Source organism: Canis lupus, chromosome 17, assembly GCF_048164855.1.
Source record: "Canis lupus baileyi chromosome 17, mCanLup2.hap1, whole genome shotgun sequence".
NCBI classification, from domain to species: domain Eukaryota; kingdom Metazoa; phylum Chordata; class Mammalia; order Carnivora; family Canidae; genus Canis; species Canis lupus.
The window spans coordinates 5,284,434-5,303,829 of record NC_132854.1 but is presented as its reverse complement, the minus strand read 5'-3'; the positions used below and the strand labels follow the sequence as shown (position 1 = coordinate 5,303,829).

The 19,396-nt window shown below is 41.0% G+C and overlaps 1 protein-coding gene across 3 annotated transcripts in view; it reads right to left on the bottom strand.

Annotated features, from left to right (window-relative positions):
• Positions 1-19,396, bottom strand: part of NALF1 (NALCN channel auxiliary factor 1) — a 625,228-nt gene that overhangs the window by 14,268 nt on the left and 591,564 nt on the right. Inside the window, exons 3-4 of one of the 3 annotated variants that reach the window (XR_012009753.1) lie at positions 14,065-15,739; positions 12,281-13,961 (exon numbers count right to left, since the gene is read on the bottom strand). The exons of the other annotated variants lie outside the window; for them this stretch is intronic. The gene's annotated coding sequence lies outside the window, so the exon portion shown is untranslated. Of the gene's footprint in view, positions 1-12,280; positions 13,962-14,064; positions 15,740-19,396 lie in introns of those variants that run through there. 3 annotated transcript variants of the gene reach the window in all.

Here is a 19,396-nt window from a genome sequence, read left to right as displayed (position 1 = left end):
TCCCTCGTCTGCTTCCACTCTGTGTCCTTTTGTTTTGTTATGTTTTCTCCAAAAAGATTATATTGGGTGGGTCCCAGCCCTTCCATATAACGTTTCCATCTCTGTTGCCTTCAGGCTGCAGGTCTCTCTGCAGGGCAGCATTCTCCTTGGGTGAGTGAATGGGGATGGAACAAGCTGAGGTTCCCTTCCCACAACTTCCAGAGGCATTGCTAAGAAGGCTTCCTTGCACCCCTCTCAGGAGCTCATTCAATGTCATTAGCAGGTAGATCCTTGAGTTTTGTGGCTCAGTGTCTGCTGAGAGCTGCACTTCATCAGAGCGCTTCTGTGTCCTCCTGATCCTGCTATATCCTCAGAACAAGCCACAATCAGTAGAGGGCCCTGATGGAAGAACGATACCCTTCCCCGCTGTGGGGTCTCTTAGAACCTGCTCCCAATTCTGGCTGTGTTCTAAAATCTTACTGCCTTTGCTCTTCCACAGAAAAAAAAAAATCGTAAGTCTGCATTTTAATAGTGTCCCACTTTGTAAAACAAAACAAAACAAAATGGTTCTGTTGCTTCTACAAATAAGTTTCATTTTATAGTTCTTATTTCAATTTTGATAAGATTTAGAGACACATGGGACATAAAATTTTGGCTTCAGCTTGCCAGCTTGGATCATTAGTTACACCCATGGTTTGCAATGCAATGGTTTACTCATTACCAAGATAATTTTTGCCATCATGTAAATCCTTAGTGTTGCAGAACTTAGTGTTTAAATTTTAGTATCTCTTCATTGTATATTGGCTAGAAGAGTAATTTCACATGAACACAATAGGATTTATTTGGAAATACAAAAAATACAAAAAATACAAAATCAACAACAGTATCCAAATTGTGTCCACCCTTTTTATTTTTTTTAAGATTTTATTTATTTATTCATAAGAGACACAGAGACAGAGAGGCAGAGACACAGGCAGAGGGAGAAGCAGGCTCCATGCAGGAAGCCTGATGTGGGACTCGATCCCGGGACTCTAGAATCATACTCTGGGCCAAAGGCAGGCTCCAAACCACTGAGCTACCCGGGGATCCCAGTGTCCACCCTTTTTAAGGTAAAAATAATAGAAATAAGTTATCTCTTGAGAATTTTCTAGTTTTCTAGAGTTCTTTTATAATTGGGCTGGTAAGACAATATTAAATGAGAAGTCAAGCTAAGAAATTTAGAAATCATAATGACCAAATTATAATGACCATCTACGGAAATAAATAGAATCAAATTTGTGAGTATTTGTATATTTATAATTTTTATAGTATCTTTTTTAAGCAAGGGTAAATTTTAGGTATTTAAGGTATACGTTTGAGTAGTTTTTTGAGGAGAGCAGTGGAGGTGTCTCAGATCACTGTGATGAACAAATGTTAGCATGGTCTGGCATCTAATATTAACAGCATTATATTACTTTTCTTCTAGTTGACATTTGAGAATAAGGATCACTCCTTCATGCCATCTTGGTGATCTAAATACCTAGCAGGCTGTTTATCTGCCAAAGAATAATAAGTATTTGTTTGATGAGGGGAAAGACGCAAAGAATAATGTATCTGGAGTTGTAAGAGAACGTTTCAGTAAGTTGAGTATATTAGATGACAAAGCACAAATACTTGGTTATATAAAGGCCATTCAACATTGAAAGCTAACTCTGCATTAACTAGACTATAAATTGCTCTAAAAACTGAAAATGATGCTAAATGAAATGAAAATCAAAAGCCCACATTAAAATGGCAGAGATATTCTACAGAGAATTCACTCATTCATTAAGGCCATAAACTGAGTCGAGAAATAAATTGGGCATTTGAAAATGTCTTGATAATGGGTCCTAAAGTTTTCCAGGACTGTGCTAGAAAAACAAAGACTGTCTGCAGCCGGAGGGAATATAATCTAAACAGAAATCTGACACACACTGTTAAATATCACATTTCACATTGTTATTTGCCAGAAAATAGCTATAAGTGAGTTCTTAATTTTTAAAAATGTATTATAAGAAAATAGAAGAGCAAAAAAAAAATGGACAAAGAAGATACATTCTCACCAATTGTATCATTTTCATTTTCTACTCCCTCCCCAATGAACCCTTTGCTGGCGTCCTTGAAGGAGGCTTTATTGGACGGTGTGGAGGAGAGCCATATGGATTCCAGGCTACAGTGCAACTATTTGGGTCTGCACAAAGTCTCAAAACAAGGCAGGGTTCAGGGCCATGGGTACTGTTGGGATAGAAAGACTCATGTTCCTCTTCTTGTTTCTCATAAGTTACCAAGTACCTGGGACTCAAGTGGTGCCTACAAGAGTCATCAGAGAAAGGAATAAAAATCTTAATTCTTTCTCTTTCTTCACTATGAACCAACATTGCTGCGAGATGCTTTCACTTCTCTGGTCACACTGCTGTCACAGATGGGAAGAGTGTTGGAGGAATTTCATGAAGTACATTTCAGAGATTCAGAAAAATTTGTGTAAGTGTGTCATAGGAATTCACATCACAGGAGGATGTGAAAACGTTGGCTCTCTCTCATAGATGTTTCTGTGACTTCGTGCTTAGCACTAGCCAGCTCAGCAGCATTGCCCAAGAAGCCCCATGAAGAAAACTGTATGGTCCTTGTTAAGAACATTACCTATTACTCTGTTTCTATTTATTTTTGTTATTTTCCTCTGGGAAATGGCACGGTAGGCCCACTGGTTATAAATCAGTGTCATTGTTTAGTGTATATCCCACAGTCCTTTTTCTAATTTGGAAATCCTTGGTACCTATGAGTCTGCAAAGGAAATATCCTTGCAAACAGGAAACTATATAAATAATTCTAGGGCTGCAGTGTCTCAAACCATGAGTTGTAATTGAAGAGACAGTTTTGCTAATGCTTTGATCCGTCAGTGTTTTTAGAGTACGAACAACATTTCCTGCTTTTCTTTCTAAAAAGAAAACCAGACTTTCTCTGTAATAGAGCCCATATAGAACTATCCCAACGTCTGTGTACACTCATGCATGCGCAGACACACGTTAATGGCTTCAAGGCAGGGAAACACCTCATAAGTAGATCCTGACTTCAAAAATAGGCTTTCTTTTCAATGAGCTAGGGGGAAATTATTTTCCCAATTTGATGTACCAGTTTTTGAAACATTAAATGTGAACAAAAACAGTTGTGACTTCAGTCAAAATGTCTTTACTCAAAACAAATGCCAAAACTTAAGTTGGCAATAGTCTGACTCCAAAGTCAATATACAAGACAGTTGTGGACCAGGTAAGAACATTGGTCTCTGTATTTGAGAGTTAATATTAAATTTAACAGGGGCGCCTGGGTGGCTCAGTGGTTGAGTGTCTGCCTTTGGCTTGGGGTGTGGTCCCAGATCCAGGATCAGTCCTGCATCGGGTTCCCTGCAGGGAGCCTGCTTCTCCCTCTGACTGTGTCTCTGCCTCACTGTTGTCTCTCATGAGTAAATAAATAAAATCTTAAAAAAAAATAAAGTAGGGCATTCAAAGGAAAATAAAGCAATTTAAGATAACTATTTTCAGAAAGGAATTACAGAAACATTGGAAGCAGGGACATTGGTGGTGGGCAGGTGGGGATTTGGCAGATGGGGGATAGATCCATTTGAAGAAGCTATCACTCATTGATAGAAGGCACGCTTCCATTAAAAATAAGGTTATATCTTATATTCACACATATTTTCCATTAAGTGAGATTCGGGCACGTTGATTGCCAAAGGGAACGTCTCAGGCAGCAGCACATTAATTGTTTATTTCCTTAGTTACAATGCCAGGTGGAGCGATGTAATTATGATTCATTTCATCCAATGACATCTTGAATTATTTCTGTTTGCTTTCTGATTGTCGCCCTCTGGGGTCATTGGTTTACATCTGCCATTGAAGAAACAAGACTCAAGTTTTAACAAAATGCAAAGGAGACTGACAATGGCTGCTAATTAGCCAAAGGAAGCGTTTAAAGTGATAGAGATAAAACATCAGGAAATTTTCCTCCTCCTCCTCCTCCTCCTCCTCCTCCTCCTCCTCCTCCTCCTCCCCCTTCTTCTTCTTCTCCTTCTTCTTCTTCTTCTTCTTCTTCTTCTTCTTCTTCTTCTTCTTCTTCTTTCTTCCTCTTCTTTTTTGAAAAATAGCAGGATTTAACCTTTAGTTACAACACTTATTTGAGAGATGGAGAATATCAGTTTGGTAGGAGACCTATTAAACTGAGAAGGTATGAAAAATAATAGTAAGAATGTGTTGCGAAGTAACGCCTCTCAGAGGCAGTACTAATATAAACTAATGTGTGGAGAAATGAGGCTCAGTGGGTCCCCTCTGCTTGACATCTGCACTGTTTGATTAGTGCCGTCTTACCCCACATGGGTGAAAGAGCATCCTTAAAAATTCTGTGTTTCCCACAAGAAACAGATGCAGGGAAAGGAGAAGGTGCATGGCTGATGACAGAAAGAAAGGAAGGAAAAAAGAAAAGATGGTGTATTAAATTAAAAGGACATGTTATTAGGCAACATAGAAGAGAAATAAAAAGAGCCAATGTAAAAAAGTCCAAATACTATCTAAAGAATTGAAAAGTAATGAAGCATAATTATTTCACTTAGAACAAGGGGGCATATTCCTTATGACAAGCTATGCTCACAAACAAGAAGTATAACACACTGCTGGGGAAATCTATGTTGTCATGAACTTTCTGAGTTTTCAGCAATAAATATCAAAGGTTAAACTTTTGTGTGCCCTTTTACCCACCAAGCCCACTTCAGTGCATTTAGGGAACTAAATCTGAAGTGTGTGGAGATAAGTGTGCATACATGTTCATAGCAGCATGTCTTCTATAGTCCTGCATTCAGTAAAACACTTAAGTAAGTTACATTATGCTCATATACTGTATTATCACTCAAACATTAAATTATGCTATGGAAGAGTATTTAATAATTTGAAGCCCTGTTCATGGTATAAAGTGGTATTTTCCTCTTGGTGATAGATGGTGGTTTTTCTTTTCTTACCTCCTTTTTGCTCATGTGGACTCACCAAAACATTTTAAAATGATTAAGCTTATTTTTTTTCTAGTTAGATTTGTCAAGGAGATGCCTAGTTTCTGTAATGTAGTTGGCACACCACTGTGAGCACAGTGTCTGATGAGGCTGCCCTGGGCTCTGCCAGGGCACTTACCAGTACAGCTCCCTCAGAGAGTCACACATGCTTCCTTGATCTCCTTGGTGGCAGGGGCATGTCTCCAGGTACACCCGCAGTTTAGTTTAGGGAACGTGCCTTTCTCCCTTGAGCAGAGCATAGGGATTTTATTTTAGGAAACAGTCCTCCTCCACTGGATGGATGTAGTGCAGGTGAGGCTGGTTGGCCTCTTCCCCACGCAGGAGGGCCCAGGGGCCACCTGACTGGCCCACACCACCATGACTGTTCAAGTGTGGTCATGGGACCCTAAGTTAGGGCTATCTACTCCAATGCAGGACTTCTGCGGAAATACTGGGAATGGGGTGGTTTCTTCCAGCTGTGGTTTCTAAACCAAGAGGTTGTAAATCTGTCGCTGTTGGTAAACTCAATTAGCAGAGAGAAAAGCAGAGCTCAGAGCTGGGGAGAAAAAGCAAAATGAGTGTTGGAGCTAGAAATAGTGATTGATCCACATAAATATTCAATCTCTCTATGTGTACCTATATATGGATCATATATCTATATATCTCACTGTATCTATGTTTGTCTATTATCTATCTATTATTTCTATCTATTATTATTATCTATCTATTATTATTATCTATTATTATCTATCTATTATTATTATCTATTATTTCTCTCTCTCTCTCTCTCTCTCTCTCTCTCTCATCCACCTAATGAATGATATATAAGACGCTCTGAAGTTTATCTCAGGACTTTTCAATTATATAAACAATGAATTCTCATTTTGCTTAAGTAAGTTTCAGTTAGGTTTCTGCCACTTGCAAGAGTCACCAACACATAATGTCCTCATAGAGACATTGTGAGGATTTAATGAGATGGTGTATATTAAGTGCTCAGCTGAATGTCTTGCCCAGGTCCCCACTCATGTTTAGTGGCCGTAGGAGTCCTACTGCAATAGTAGTAGTTGCAATAGTAGTGATAGTGACACAGGAAGGTAGCCTGGAAGCAATGAATTAAATCTTCTTGGATTTTATCTTTGCTTAGGAAATAACCTGTTTAAACTGGGAAAAACTAGTTTGTATCCCCTTCTCATGCCTGTGCATTTGTGATAATAACTTTCTCCATACTTACAAGAAAAATTATGGAGAACTAGTGAATATGCCCTTCCTCCTCTGTACTTTCTTCATACTTTACATATAATAGCACCAGTCCAGCCTTCATTTAATTTGTTCACTTCTACAAATGAACATGTGTTTCTTAGGTTATGAACCACATTTATTAGTCTTTCTATCACCAGCATCTGGCATAATGCTTGATAATATGTGTATGCAAAGTGATGTCCCCCAGAGGTGTCCACATCTGAATCCCAAAACATGAATATCTGGTTACATGGCAAAAAGGAATTAGGGATGCAGATGGAATTAAGATTGCTCATTAGCCAACCTTAAAACAGGGAGATTATCCAAATGAGACTAATCCAATCACATGAGCTCTTAAAATGGAAAGGGATTCATAGCTTAATTTTTATCACTGCTGTATCTGTCCAAATTGTGGGTAAGAGAGATGTGATGGGTGAACCTTCTCCACCGTTGCTGACTTTGAGCATGGAGAAGGGGCACCACAAGCCAAGGAATGTAAGTAACTTCTAGAAGCTGGGAGTTATCCTAGCAGACATCCAGCAAGAAAGAGGGACTTGGTCTGACAACAGCAAGGAAATTAATTCTGCCAACATTCAGAATGAACAGGAATTGAATCTTCTTCTCAGGCCTCTAGAAAGAACAAAGCCTTTGGACATCTTGATTTTAGCCTGATGAGATCTGTGTCCACATTGTGACCTACAGAACTGTGAGATAATATATTTGCTTTGCTTTAAGCCTCTAAACACTACATTTGTGACAGTTTGTCAGAGTAGTAATAGAAAATTAATGCAATGGGTCTTTAGGAAATTTTTGTTGAATGCATGAAAATGTAAAAAAAAAACATACTTAGGAAGAAAGGACACAGAACATGCTTTTCAGGAGGTAAAATATGGAGAAGAAAGAATATGATTTTTTAAAAAGATTTATTTATTTGAAAGAGAGAGAGAGAGAGGCAGAGGGAGAGAGAGAATCTTAAGCAGACTCCATGCCCAGGGTGGTCTCAGGACCCTGAGATCATGACCTGAGCAGAAACCAAGAGTCAGACACCTAACAAACTGAGCCACCCAGCACCCCCAAGAATATAATTTTACAGACATTACCACATTTATCCTTGGACAAATCTCTCTAGCATAGCAAGCATTTTATAATAAAAACCAGAAGAGCTCATGACCCTCTGGAGTCCAGTGTGTGGTAAGAAACTCACAGTAAGAGAAGGTCAGCTATGGAAGTTACAAAGTAAAGTCCTGGTGAAAAGGACCAGTGAGTGAGAGCCAGTGCTGTGCTAGGCAGGAAGTCAGATGCCGTGGCTTCTTCTGTGGCTTCTCTTATGGCTTCTCCTGTGGCTTCCATGGAAACTTGGGAAGGCTTCCTAATTTCCCTACTCTTCAGTGTTCTTATCTCCCAGGTTTAATCATTGAGCTACTGTGTTGGACAAATATGAGTCAAGCAAGGCATTACCTGCTTCTTCACCCTGCAGACACTTCTGAGTGATTACTGAACCAGTTCCTAGTGACACTTCAGCTTTCCCTCAGTCCAAGGGACGGTCCTTGGAGACAGCGTGAGACCCACCAAAGTGCTGGGTGATAGACGGGGTCTTTTCAGCCAGGAGATTTCATGATTTCACACAGGGGGTCCCCTAGTTCCATGATTAGGTTTGCTTCTGTTTGTGCTAATTGATGGAGCTCGTAATGTTTCAATAAATGTGATTTTTTCCTAGATGGAAATTTCTTCAAGCTTTTCAAAAGTTATCTCTTTTTGGAAAGAATAACTGCAATAAACATAGATGTAAACCATTCTTTTTGAAAGGATTAAGATTTAGAATTTGAAAGCTGTCCACCAATTTAATAAAACTGTTATATATTTCCTTCCAACGCAAGAGTAGGTTAGAAGTGATTAGAACAAACACATTTTCAAATAGAAGACAATTTATCTAGAGATGGAAAGTTTATTTGGCTCGAGCTTTTCCCTCCCCCCTTTTACAATTGACTTTATTTTTTAGAACAGTTTTAGGTTCACAGCAATATTGAACAGAAAGTACAGAGAGTGGCTAGATTTCTCTAAAACAAAAATTCTCTAACAGCAGTTATCTGAGATGAAGGGTTTTTGGATCCAGGCTTAGAAATCTGCTAATGGTTGGACCATGAAAATGTGGACACAGCACACACGACAACATTGCAAGCTGTGGTTCTAAACTCCTTCAGAAGAAGATCCATGAAATTTACCAAAATAATTTTATTTTACAATTAAAAATGATCTGTAATGGTTAGTGCTCTCTCTTCTTCATTTTTACTCTCCCTACATAAGTATTATCCTTTAAATCCTCTCTGCTGAGTTACCTCATTGCCTTTATAATTCCTTTTTATTGCTTCCTCTCCTCTAATCCTCCAGAACTTTTGAAGTACGCAAAATTTGTCTTCATATAAGACTTACACATTATTCTATTCTTGAACAAACAATACTGAATTTGCCTGCTTTACTCCAAAATTGCTAGGCATTGCTTGGGGCTGCCATGACACCATGCCACAGAGGGAGAGTTGAACAACAGGAATGTCTGCTTTTATGGTTCTGGGCACCAGAAGTCTGAGGTCAGGGTGTTGGTCAGTTGGTTTGAAGACCATCATCTTCCCTGTGCCTCTCCACAGCATCTTCTCTCTGTTGTCCAACTTTTCCTATTTTATGAGCCTGTTCTTGTGGGACAAACTGTATGCCCTAAAATTGTTATGTTGAAGCCCTAAGTTCCAGTAACTCAAAATGTGGTCCTATTTAGAGATGGATCCTTTAAAGAGGGGTTAATTTAAAATGAGGTCTTGGAGGGGGAAGGGTTCTAATCTGATGTCCTAATAGAAGGAGGACATTTGGACACACAGAAAGATGCCAGGAGTACATACAAAGGGAAGGAAATGTGAAGACACCACAAAAAGTGGCACAAGCAGTGGCTTTGGTGAAGCCAAACCCACCAGCTCTTTGATTTTGGACTTTCAGCCTCCGGGACTATGAGGAAATTAATTTCTGTTGCTTAAACCACCCAGTCGGTGGCATTTTGTTATGGCAGGCCCAGCAAAATCTTACGTACATTAGCCAATATTGGATGAGGGCCCAGGTGAATGACCTTACTTTAACGTGATTATCTCCATAAAGACCCCACTTTCAAATAAGATCACATTTTGAGGACCTGGGGGCTAGGACGTCAACCCATGAATTTAGGGGGCTGAGGACAGAATTATGACATTCAGTTTGGTGGCAAGTGGGGGGCATTTAATATGTAAATCCCATAAGGTGAGATGTCACATCATTTATTACTAGGCTTTTGTAAAATCCCAATGCTTCTGGCTGCACTGAGTAAGCAAGCTGCAGGAGGATGGTGTGAACTCCATTCAACACTAATTTTCATAATGTATGCAGTGGGGGATGGAACAAGAGGGAACAGATGGCTTTAAAGTGAAATGCTGACTTTCTTTTGTCTCCACAGGGGAAATATTTTGTTAAAGTGCATCTAACTGTCAGCCCCCTTTTGTGTGAGTCCTCATGATGTCGGGAAGAGGGATACAGGCAGAAGGCACCTGCCGGCTCTCAGGACTTCCCGAGGTGAGGGAAGCACCCTCTTTGCTTACAGTGGGGACCACCATTGAGCCCTTTGGGCTGTCACCCACGAATTCATCTATTATGTAGTTGCTTACTAAGCACTCTATGTCAGGCACTTTTGTTGGCCCTTGGAGACACTTCCAGAAGCAGTGTTAAGTTCTGGCCCCCATTTGGTTCACTGTCGGGTGGGAAGGATGGGCCCGTCCCACATGATGAAGTGCCCTGCAGCACAGCAGGGTTACAAGATGGGGGCACGGGTGCTGTGGGCACAAATACATTCAGCCCCAACGTGGAGTGTCAGGAGCCTCCAAAGAGAATGACAAATACCCAAGGGTTGGCCAAGTGAAAGCATGAAGAAGAGTGTGCCCGGCATGGGGAACACTCATGCTGGATGGCATTGGGAGGGCTGGACTCCACAGGAGAAGGGATGGCAAGTGAGGCTGGCAGGGCACCGTGGGTTACAGGGGTCAAATCTAACCCTGTGCAGGAGTTTAGGGACCACCTAAAGGCATGAGGACTTTGAGAAAGGGATGATCCTTGCTCTGAATGGGCCACATGACGAGTTTCTTCCAAATGCTAATCGCCTAGAACCCTCTGATCCAACAAGCCCACCTCCACCTCTTGCTACAGCATCTACCCTACAGATAACCTCACAAGTGGAGGAATGACAAGGCAACAAAAACAGCCCTTGCCAAACTGGATTTAATAACAAATTAGAAATCACCTAAATGCCATCGACTTGGAACGGGTTGGAATTTGATAAATTTCTAGCCAACAACTGTGTTGTCGGTTGGAGTGGGGATAGACTTGGCTTCATTTCCACTCCTCAATATCTTTCAAACATTGTGCCATGTGCATGTATTACAAATTCAAAAATAAGTAAATACAATGTATTTATTTCAAGCCCATGTCATAGCTTCCTTAGTCTCAGTGACATCAGCACAGTCATATGGTTTTACTCCTATTCGTGGATACAATGGGCAGCAACTCTATTGTCAAACCAAGAGAGGGAAGAGCGGTGGGGTGAGTGGGACATGATGCAGTGCACAGGTCTACCCAGTCTACCCACCGTGCTGGCACAGAGAATGATCACTGTAGGAGAAATGACAGCTAGTGAAAACTAGTGTGGCTTTGTAACCAAATCCTGAAAACTGGCCTTTATTTTTATTTTTTTTTAAAGATTTTATTTATTCATGAGAGACAGAGAGAGAGAGAGAGAAAGAGAGAGGCAGAGACACAGGCAGAGGGAGAAGCGGGGTCCATGCAGGGAGCTTGATGCGGGACTTGAACCCGGGACCCCAGGATCAGGCCCTGGGGTGAAGGTGGTGCTAAACCACTGAGCCACCCGGGCTGCCCAAAACTGGCCTTTACAATGTGGTATGTTGGGCAAAGATATTGACTTTATCTACTCATGTGCACGTAATATGAGACCTTGGAAGAGATCAGACTCAACAATCTTTGGCTTTGCACGTTCAAAATAGGACTCTACATTTAATGAGTAAGAGATGTCTGTAAGAATTCATGCTGCAGTATGAAATAGACACTATCTCGGGGCCATTATTTCTCTTGTGGTTGAAATTATTTTAATTTCCCTTGCAATGTTTGTCTTCAAAGGTGAAAGAGGAAGCTGGACTTTCTGGGGCTTTCTGAGGCCACATACACAAAGAAAGACTGAATCATGGCAAAGGTTCCAACTCAACCCAACAAAGCTTTCTTTCCCCTCTGATGATGAAATGTTCAGTCAGGAGGGAATGCTAATGGAGAGTACCCAGAACCCTACACTCACCAGAGGGAGCAAGTGTCATGGTGAAGCCAGTGTTATCAGACTCCCTGCTTGACTTTGGATGGCATCGACCGGTTAATAAAGAGACAATATGGCACCTTTGGGACTGGAAAGTAGTAGCACCAATAGGGTAATAAAGGCAATAAAATCATTGTCTTGGTATGCCTGGGTGGCTCAGGAGGTTGAACATCTGCCTTTGGCTCAGGGTGTGATTCCGGGGTCCTGGGATCGAGTCCCACATCGGGCTCCCTGCGAGGAGCCTGCTTCTTCTCTGCTTCTGTGTCTCTCTCTCTGTCTCTAATGAATAAATAAATAAAATCTTAAAAAATCGTCTTAAATAGCATCCTAGAAGTTTTATTCTCGACTGGGCTCTGTATTTTCAAGCTTTCCTTTAGGGAGGTTAAACATTAATTCCATCAGTGCTGTCTTCCCTAAATTGGATTCACTCCAGTTTTTGGAATTGGCTTTAAAGCTAATTTAAATTAAAACTGATTTTCAATTTTTAAACGAATTTCCTTTTATAATTATCTGCATTACTTGTGAAATTTAGCTCTTTTCATTATATGCATATTTAAATTCTATATGTGACTTTTATATACAAATTTCTTATACATATATGGCTATATGTCTGTATCCATGTGCATGTGTATACACACATTCAGATAAATCTCCTAAAGCCTAAAAAGGATGCTGTAGACTGTGAAAATTATTTTCTTTTTAAAGATTTTATTTATGTATTTGAGAGACAGAGAGAGCATGAGTCAGGAGAAGGGGCAGAGGGAAAGGGAGAAGCAGACTCCCGGCTGAGCAGGGAGCCCAACACGGGGCTCTAGCCCAGGACCCCAGGATCACGACCTGAGCTGAAGGCAGACATCTACCCCCTGACTGAGCCACTAAGGCACCCCTATGAAAATTATTTTCAAAGAAAATTTTAAAAATTATTTTGAACGATGACTGCATCATGGGTGTAAAAACTGAGTTTCTAAATTCTACTAATTTGAAGAACATGCACATTGACAACATGTTCTAATATTATTTTTCTAAAAGAGTATTCATTATGACTACCTGATACATCTCATCTGGTAATTCCAAGCCAAACTATCAAAACAAAACAAAACAAAACAACCCCACAAGAGTTTAAAATTGAGAAAAATTGGTTCATTTTCCTTTCTAAAGTTTATGCAATGCATTACTTCTTTAGGGGACCCGAGCATATGAACAAACACAAAGTAGAGGAAGGTCATTTAGATTGACAATATTATTTACACCAACATTTTAGAGACTTTGGATCTTTGTCATGACCCTTTGCACTAACACATGTGCATCTCTGTACGTACGCAACCTAAAACCCTTGCTAACTCATCCAAATGCATTTCCCAGAGAACAGAGCTTGACAGGTCTCTTTCCTTCAACCAGAAAAAAAATGGGCTGGGCAGAGAATACTCATACTCATTTTTAGTGCAACACGTGGTGTCGTGAAAGGGGACGTGTGTGCTGAAGTGCTGAACACGTGTTACCCAGGCCCCAGCTGTGGTTGGTCCTCGCACCCACGGACCCGTGTCCTCCAGCTGCTATATGGGAAGGAAACAACTGCCTACAGGCTCATCTCAGGATGGATTGACTGGTCATTTCCCCTCGTGCTAGTAAGACAAACACTGGTCTACCAGCCAGGGAATGTGGGTCTATTCCTTTTTTCTGGAATAACAGCATTCGTTAGGGGGGTGTATGTGTTGGGGGGGAGGCTCTGTATCATCCTCTGTTAAAGCAACATCGGACCACATGGCTTCTGTAATTCAAGCTGGTTCTAAAACTGGCTGACTCTATAATCTTGTCAGATACCTGCAATGTCTAAAGCAGTTCAGGATTCAGAGCAGCTACAAGGAGATTGTAGATGATTCAGAGACACTGAATTGCAGGCAAACCAGGTACACTACTTCATTAAATAAGATTTCACCTGTTCTGGGAGATCCGTCCTTGCCCAGCCCTTCTTAATGGAAATTCCAGAATTAGCATCGTTCCCTTGCCTTACTGCCTTCACCACTACCATGCCAGTTGTAAGCACTTTTGAATTTAATGAGTCACACAAAGTTCTGGGGAACTTGCATGAGGACGTGTATGTCATCCCCCTTCTCACTCTAGAGAAAATCGCTGACGTTTTCATTCAACTTCCACCTCGGTTCAGACTAACCATCTCGCCATCCCGGTCCCTGGCACTGCCCCTGGGTGACGGTAGCATTCAGCGGTTCTGGCTTGAGCAGAGGGTGGTTGTCCATCCTGGGTGGTTCAGAGAAGACCAGACATAGCTGGCAGATACAGGAAAGGTCACCTGCCCTGCAAGGTAATGGGCAACCGTGAGCCAGTGTCACTCATATCCTCCCTAGGTGGCATCAAAGAGGCCAGCTTTCTGCTTGGTCCATCTGCAGGGCCCACTTACCTGATGAGGCTCAGCCCTTGATGTTTCTCTGGAGTGGCAAGCTCCAAGCTCAACGCGATCCAGGTTGTACCCTTCTTGGGGCTGGTTCCAGGCCTGGTTGCCTCAACTTCCCTTGGTCTAACCCCTTCCAGTTCTCCTGTTCCATCAGGTGGATCATGAAGGACAACTTGAGTTCTCTTAGAATTCCCCCAAACTTTGTCTCAGGGAGCAGGCTTATGAAGGGTTTGATCACTGTTATCGGCAAAGCCAGAACTAGATGAATTTCTCCACATTTCTTCTTGGGATCATTCAGGTATCAAGTATCTTGCTGCCCAAACATGAATGAGCCTGGACTCTTCCTTCTGCTCTGGAATGACGATGGCACTTTGACCTTCTGCAAGTACCATGATGGACCAGAGATGGTCCCCGTTAAACTCCAGATTCTGTGAGCCTCTTGGAGGGACAAGGGCATAGAAACCTTCTAGAGGGTGTGGCTCTCCAAAATTCACATTTGGGGGCACAATCCAGACTCCTAACTGCCATTCGGCACCTATTCCCTGCATTATCCTGTTGTTCGAGGCAAACCTGAGCTGTTGGGAGTATGTCGGAGGGGAATTTGGGAAAGGCAGTCTTGAGGATGAAGACCTGAACTCAGATCGGGATATATGAAGTCAAATAAACTTCAGAAAGCACAATGTTTTAATGGAAGAAGATGTCCCCAATACACAAAGATACTCCATTCTACTTTTTTTTTTTTAAATAACCCAATTTCATATTTCCTTATTCTATTCTAGTCATGCTTTCTCCTCTCAAATTTCTCTTGGCCTTATTTTTTATGTATTTATTAGAAGGTGCTTGACAATAAATGTCACTATAAAAAAAGTGTCCCTTGGTCATTCTATTCTCAGAACTCCTCTTCCGCCACGTTCTAGAAAACAGTGAAATATATTCACACACTGAGGAAAATGCAGAAATTTAAAACAGCATAGGTGTACAAAAGAAAATCTACGGGCAGCTGGTTTTTTCCACTAAAACTGTCCTTTAATGGGAAAATCTTTTATAGCATTCAAAAAAAAAAAAAAAAGTCTTTATCAGTTCTAGTCGTGTCAGAACTGGGTTTTGGAGATAATACTTCCCAGTTATGAATGCTTCCATGTGAACTATGAGACATGAGACATTAAGAAAAATTCCTCTCTGATTTGAACAATATGCATATCAAAGTATTTCCTCCCATCTTCTCCCCGGGGACGTTTCCCCCTCTCGCCAGCAGGGACCACGTCCTGCTGCAGTGGCGCAGCGGCGCCACCAGGGGGCGGCCGTCCTCCATCACTTCTAATCAGCCCTGTCACCGTCACCACCAACAGCAGCCCACTGTGTTCCCCCAGAGGCAGAAACATAACCCTATTCTTGTCACAGCCCTGAAAAATGAAATGCAGAATTTACACAGATTTCTCAAAATATGTTTTATCTCCGTTGTCAGTAACCCCCAGCAGACCAACTTTACTTTTTTCCTTCCAATAATTCATGAAAACTAGAGCAGCAAATCTTGTCTGCTCTATTTTATCTATCAATCAAATGGCAATTTTCATAATGTTTGTTACCATAGCACCCACAGTCTGTGATCCTCTGCTACTTCTGTTTTCTTAATGTTGGTTCACTGTTACAGGTAAGCAATCAGGGATTCCTCCCGGGGAATCTAGAACAAGGCGGGGGAGGGTGCAGGGGGAAATCCACATAATTACCACAGTGATGGGTTGACATCCTAGAATCTACCAACGACTCCACCCCTGCGCTTTGAAGATGAAAAAACGGAGTTTCTAAAATAGCAGCGCATTATGCGAACTGAGCTCAAGAACAGAACCCACCTTGGAAAGTTTTAGCTCAGTAATGCCTAACATCAAAGACAGGTTTCACCCTGACAGCACATCAGAATTTCTGCCCAATTAATTTTTCAAATACTCCTTCAGTAATGTGTCCATTTTATTCTTTAGCAGGAAAAACAAAAACAAAAACAGAACAAAAAAAAAAAAACAACAAAAAACAAAAAAAACAAACCCAAGAGTGATCTCAGGCAAAGTGTCTTTCCTTTATCTCCTAAAACAGAATCAAAATTAAACATATACGGAGGCACTCTTCCTGTCATCTACATTTGTGGTTAGAACATTTGGCCAAGACCTTCTGTAACATCCTTAGTTAAAGACACTGAGTAGCAGTAGACATGCGTTCTACGATGTTTTGGGTTTTTTCGTGACTCATGGGCTTACTAAGGATCATAGACACATGAAGTAGCAGGTGATCGAAACATAAAAATTTAAAACATTCAAATTTAGGAGGTGGGTAAGCAATGCAAATGTCATAATAACGATGCCCTAAACACTAACTCTACTAACTGTCACCAAAACGGAACCCAAGAGCTGAGATGCCCTTTTTGGGCAGATGACAGGAATCCTGAGTGTCTATAATAGTAATAATAACACCTATGAGAGGAAGAACTGGGTGTCCTAGAACCCCACCTCCCGAAAAGGCGGGATGCAGATGACTCTAAGGAAAAGCCATCATCACACCACTTGTTTATTTCCATGCAGAAGAACCTTGAACAAAATTGATGCTCCCTTGGACAGCATCTGGCAACAAGCCATATGTAGGAATGTGCTTTTTGAACACTTTTTCTGAGGTTGAATCTAGAGGATATCTCTATTCTTCTGGAATATTTGAATTGGATATATTTCCAATAGTAGGGAAACCTCCATAATTAAGTATGTGGAATTTAAGGACACTCCATCTACTCATTCAATTCTTGATGATAAATGATTATATTTTTCACAATATAGAATGGAAAAAAAACGTATTAAATTAAAACAAAAACGAGGAATTACTGAGGCAAGATTAAGACCAACCTATTAGTTAATTTCTTTTCATAAAACTGTGTTTAGTGATTGTCATCCTACCTATTTCAATAAGGAAGAAGTCCAACACCACTCATGAACACGAAAAGTTACTGTGGGCCAGCCTTCCAAGGTGGCCTTAGGTTAACTGAAGCCAAGTGGGAAACTAGCAAAAAAAATATTCCTATTTCTTTCCTATATTTAGTCCAATCCTGCCTGAGTACTGAAGACATTTCGTTCAAAATGAATAAGGCATCTGACATGAGTCACATTCACTCCATCTAAAAGGTGAGTTATTTGGATCTTCATGTCCGTCTGTAAGAGATGAGCTGCCAAAAATTGTGTGACAATGTTGGAGAATAAATACTATACCTACAAAAGTCTTACTCTTGGCTCCGTCGCTTTGACCAAGTGGTTCTTGGGAGCTATTCTCTGGGCCAACATCATCCCAGAAGGATGCTATTCTGGGGTCTTGTTTGGAACCGTCATTAGTGGAGAAAAGCCAGCAAGTGATTGGCATCAGTAGACACATCTCTCTCATTCAGGTCCAGCAGCAAAATTCAAGGGACCTCTGAAGGGGGAATGGTGACTGCTAGTTATCAAGAGAGAGAATTCTTCAAGAAGATCTGGGTCACACCTTAGAAAAGAAGCTCAATCTGAGGATCAGTATTGTTTCTGTCAGAAAATTTTGTAGAACTTCAGGATAAGATGCCTTCAGTTTTATTCTGCACATTTTTAGAAGTTGAGCAATGTTTTCTTTTTTTTAAGATTTTATTTATTTATTCATGAGAGACAGAGAGAGAGAGAGAGAGAGAGAGAGGCGCAGAGACACAGGCAGAGGGAGAGGCAGGCTCCATGCAGGGAGCCTGATGTGGGACTTGATCCTGCGACTCCCAGGACTCCTGGGCCAAAGGCAGGTGCTAAACCGCTGAGCCACCCAGGGATCCTGAGAAGTTGAGTAATGAAAGGAACAGGAGCCGAAGTGAGAGTGGTGAATGAAGAGTTAGGTTCTGGGTATTCAGGGATGGGATTCTCTCGAAAATCTTCTAGGCTCCATGGCATTTTCTCTGGACCCTCCCAGTGACACACCTCCCTTTTTCCTGTTTTCTGTAATGATGTAGCCATGGCTATAAAAAAGCTGAATTTTCAAAACTCAAAGACCATTAAGACTATAAGGTAGGAGACAAATACCATTTGACTTCACTTAGATGTGGAATCTGCAAAACCAACCAACCAACCAAAGAACCAACCAAAACCAGAAACAGACCCATAAATACAGAGAATAAACTGATGGTTGCCAGAGGGAAAAGGTGTGAGGGATGAACAAAATGGGTAAAGGGGAGTGGGAGGTACAGACTTCCAATTATAAAATTAATAAGTCACAGGAACAAGGGGTAGAAAAATAGCCAGTGATATTGTAATAGTGTTTAGGGTGACAGATGGCAGCTACTCTTGTGGTGAGCAGAGCGTAACTTATAAACTTGTCAAATCACTGTACTGTACACCTGAAACTAATGTAATGCTAATCAACTATACCCCAGTTCAAAAACATATATGGTGGACTTTCTGCCCATGTTATGTGGAAAAGAGATTGCATCCTATCTTCAGCTCTCTGATGGCCTTGAAAGTGTACAAGGAAGAGGGGTGAATATTCAAACCTATATCAGATCCACACATGCAGATCAAAGACCAGGAACAGGAGAAGATAAAGACAACCATCCATCCTTCATTTGAGGGTTTTGAGGTTGTTGTCTACTATGAGAATCTGGTGAAAACTACTGACCTTCTCTAGGAAAAAAAAAAAAATCGATATGCATGTGAATGAACAGACAACCTTTACATAAAATCCCACAAGGTTCTCTGAAGTCCTAACATCACAGACAACCTGATTGCCCACAGAGTCAAGAGCTGAAGACTTTATCTTGATGACAACTTATGGAAAGTTTTATGTGAATGTCAAGTAAATTAATAACCTGTGTCTGATTAATTTTGGCTCAAATTCAAAGGGAGATGATACTAATTTATTTCCTTCCTTCTCTCCTCCTTCCTCCCCTCTTTCCTTCCTTCTTCCTTCCCCTTTCATTCTCTCTCTCTCTCTCTCTCTCATTCTTGCTCTGTCTTCCCACAAGAGAGGAGCTGGAGAAATGGTTTCTGCATTCAACCAGTGAATAACAAAAATGTTTAGTAAATCCATTTACATTCTACAAATCACTTTCTTACATACAATGACTATTGCCTATTGCTGATGTATCTTGTGCTTCTCCCTTATCCAAAATCCTCATAGCAAACGTGCTTAAGGGGTATCTGTTACTACTAATTTACTAATGAGGAACTACCTGATGGCTGGGAAAGAATGTATTTAATAGCAATAAGACAAAAGCCCATGTCTCGTAGCCTTCACTGAGATGTTCTTCTCACAAGGCTGGGCAGCACAGGAAATAATCATCCAGTTCTTAAAGCATCCAGTT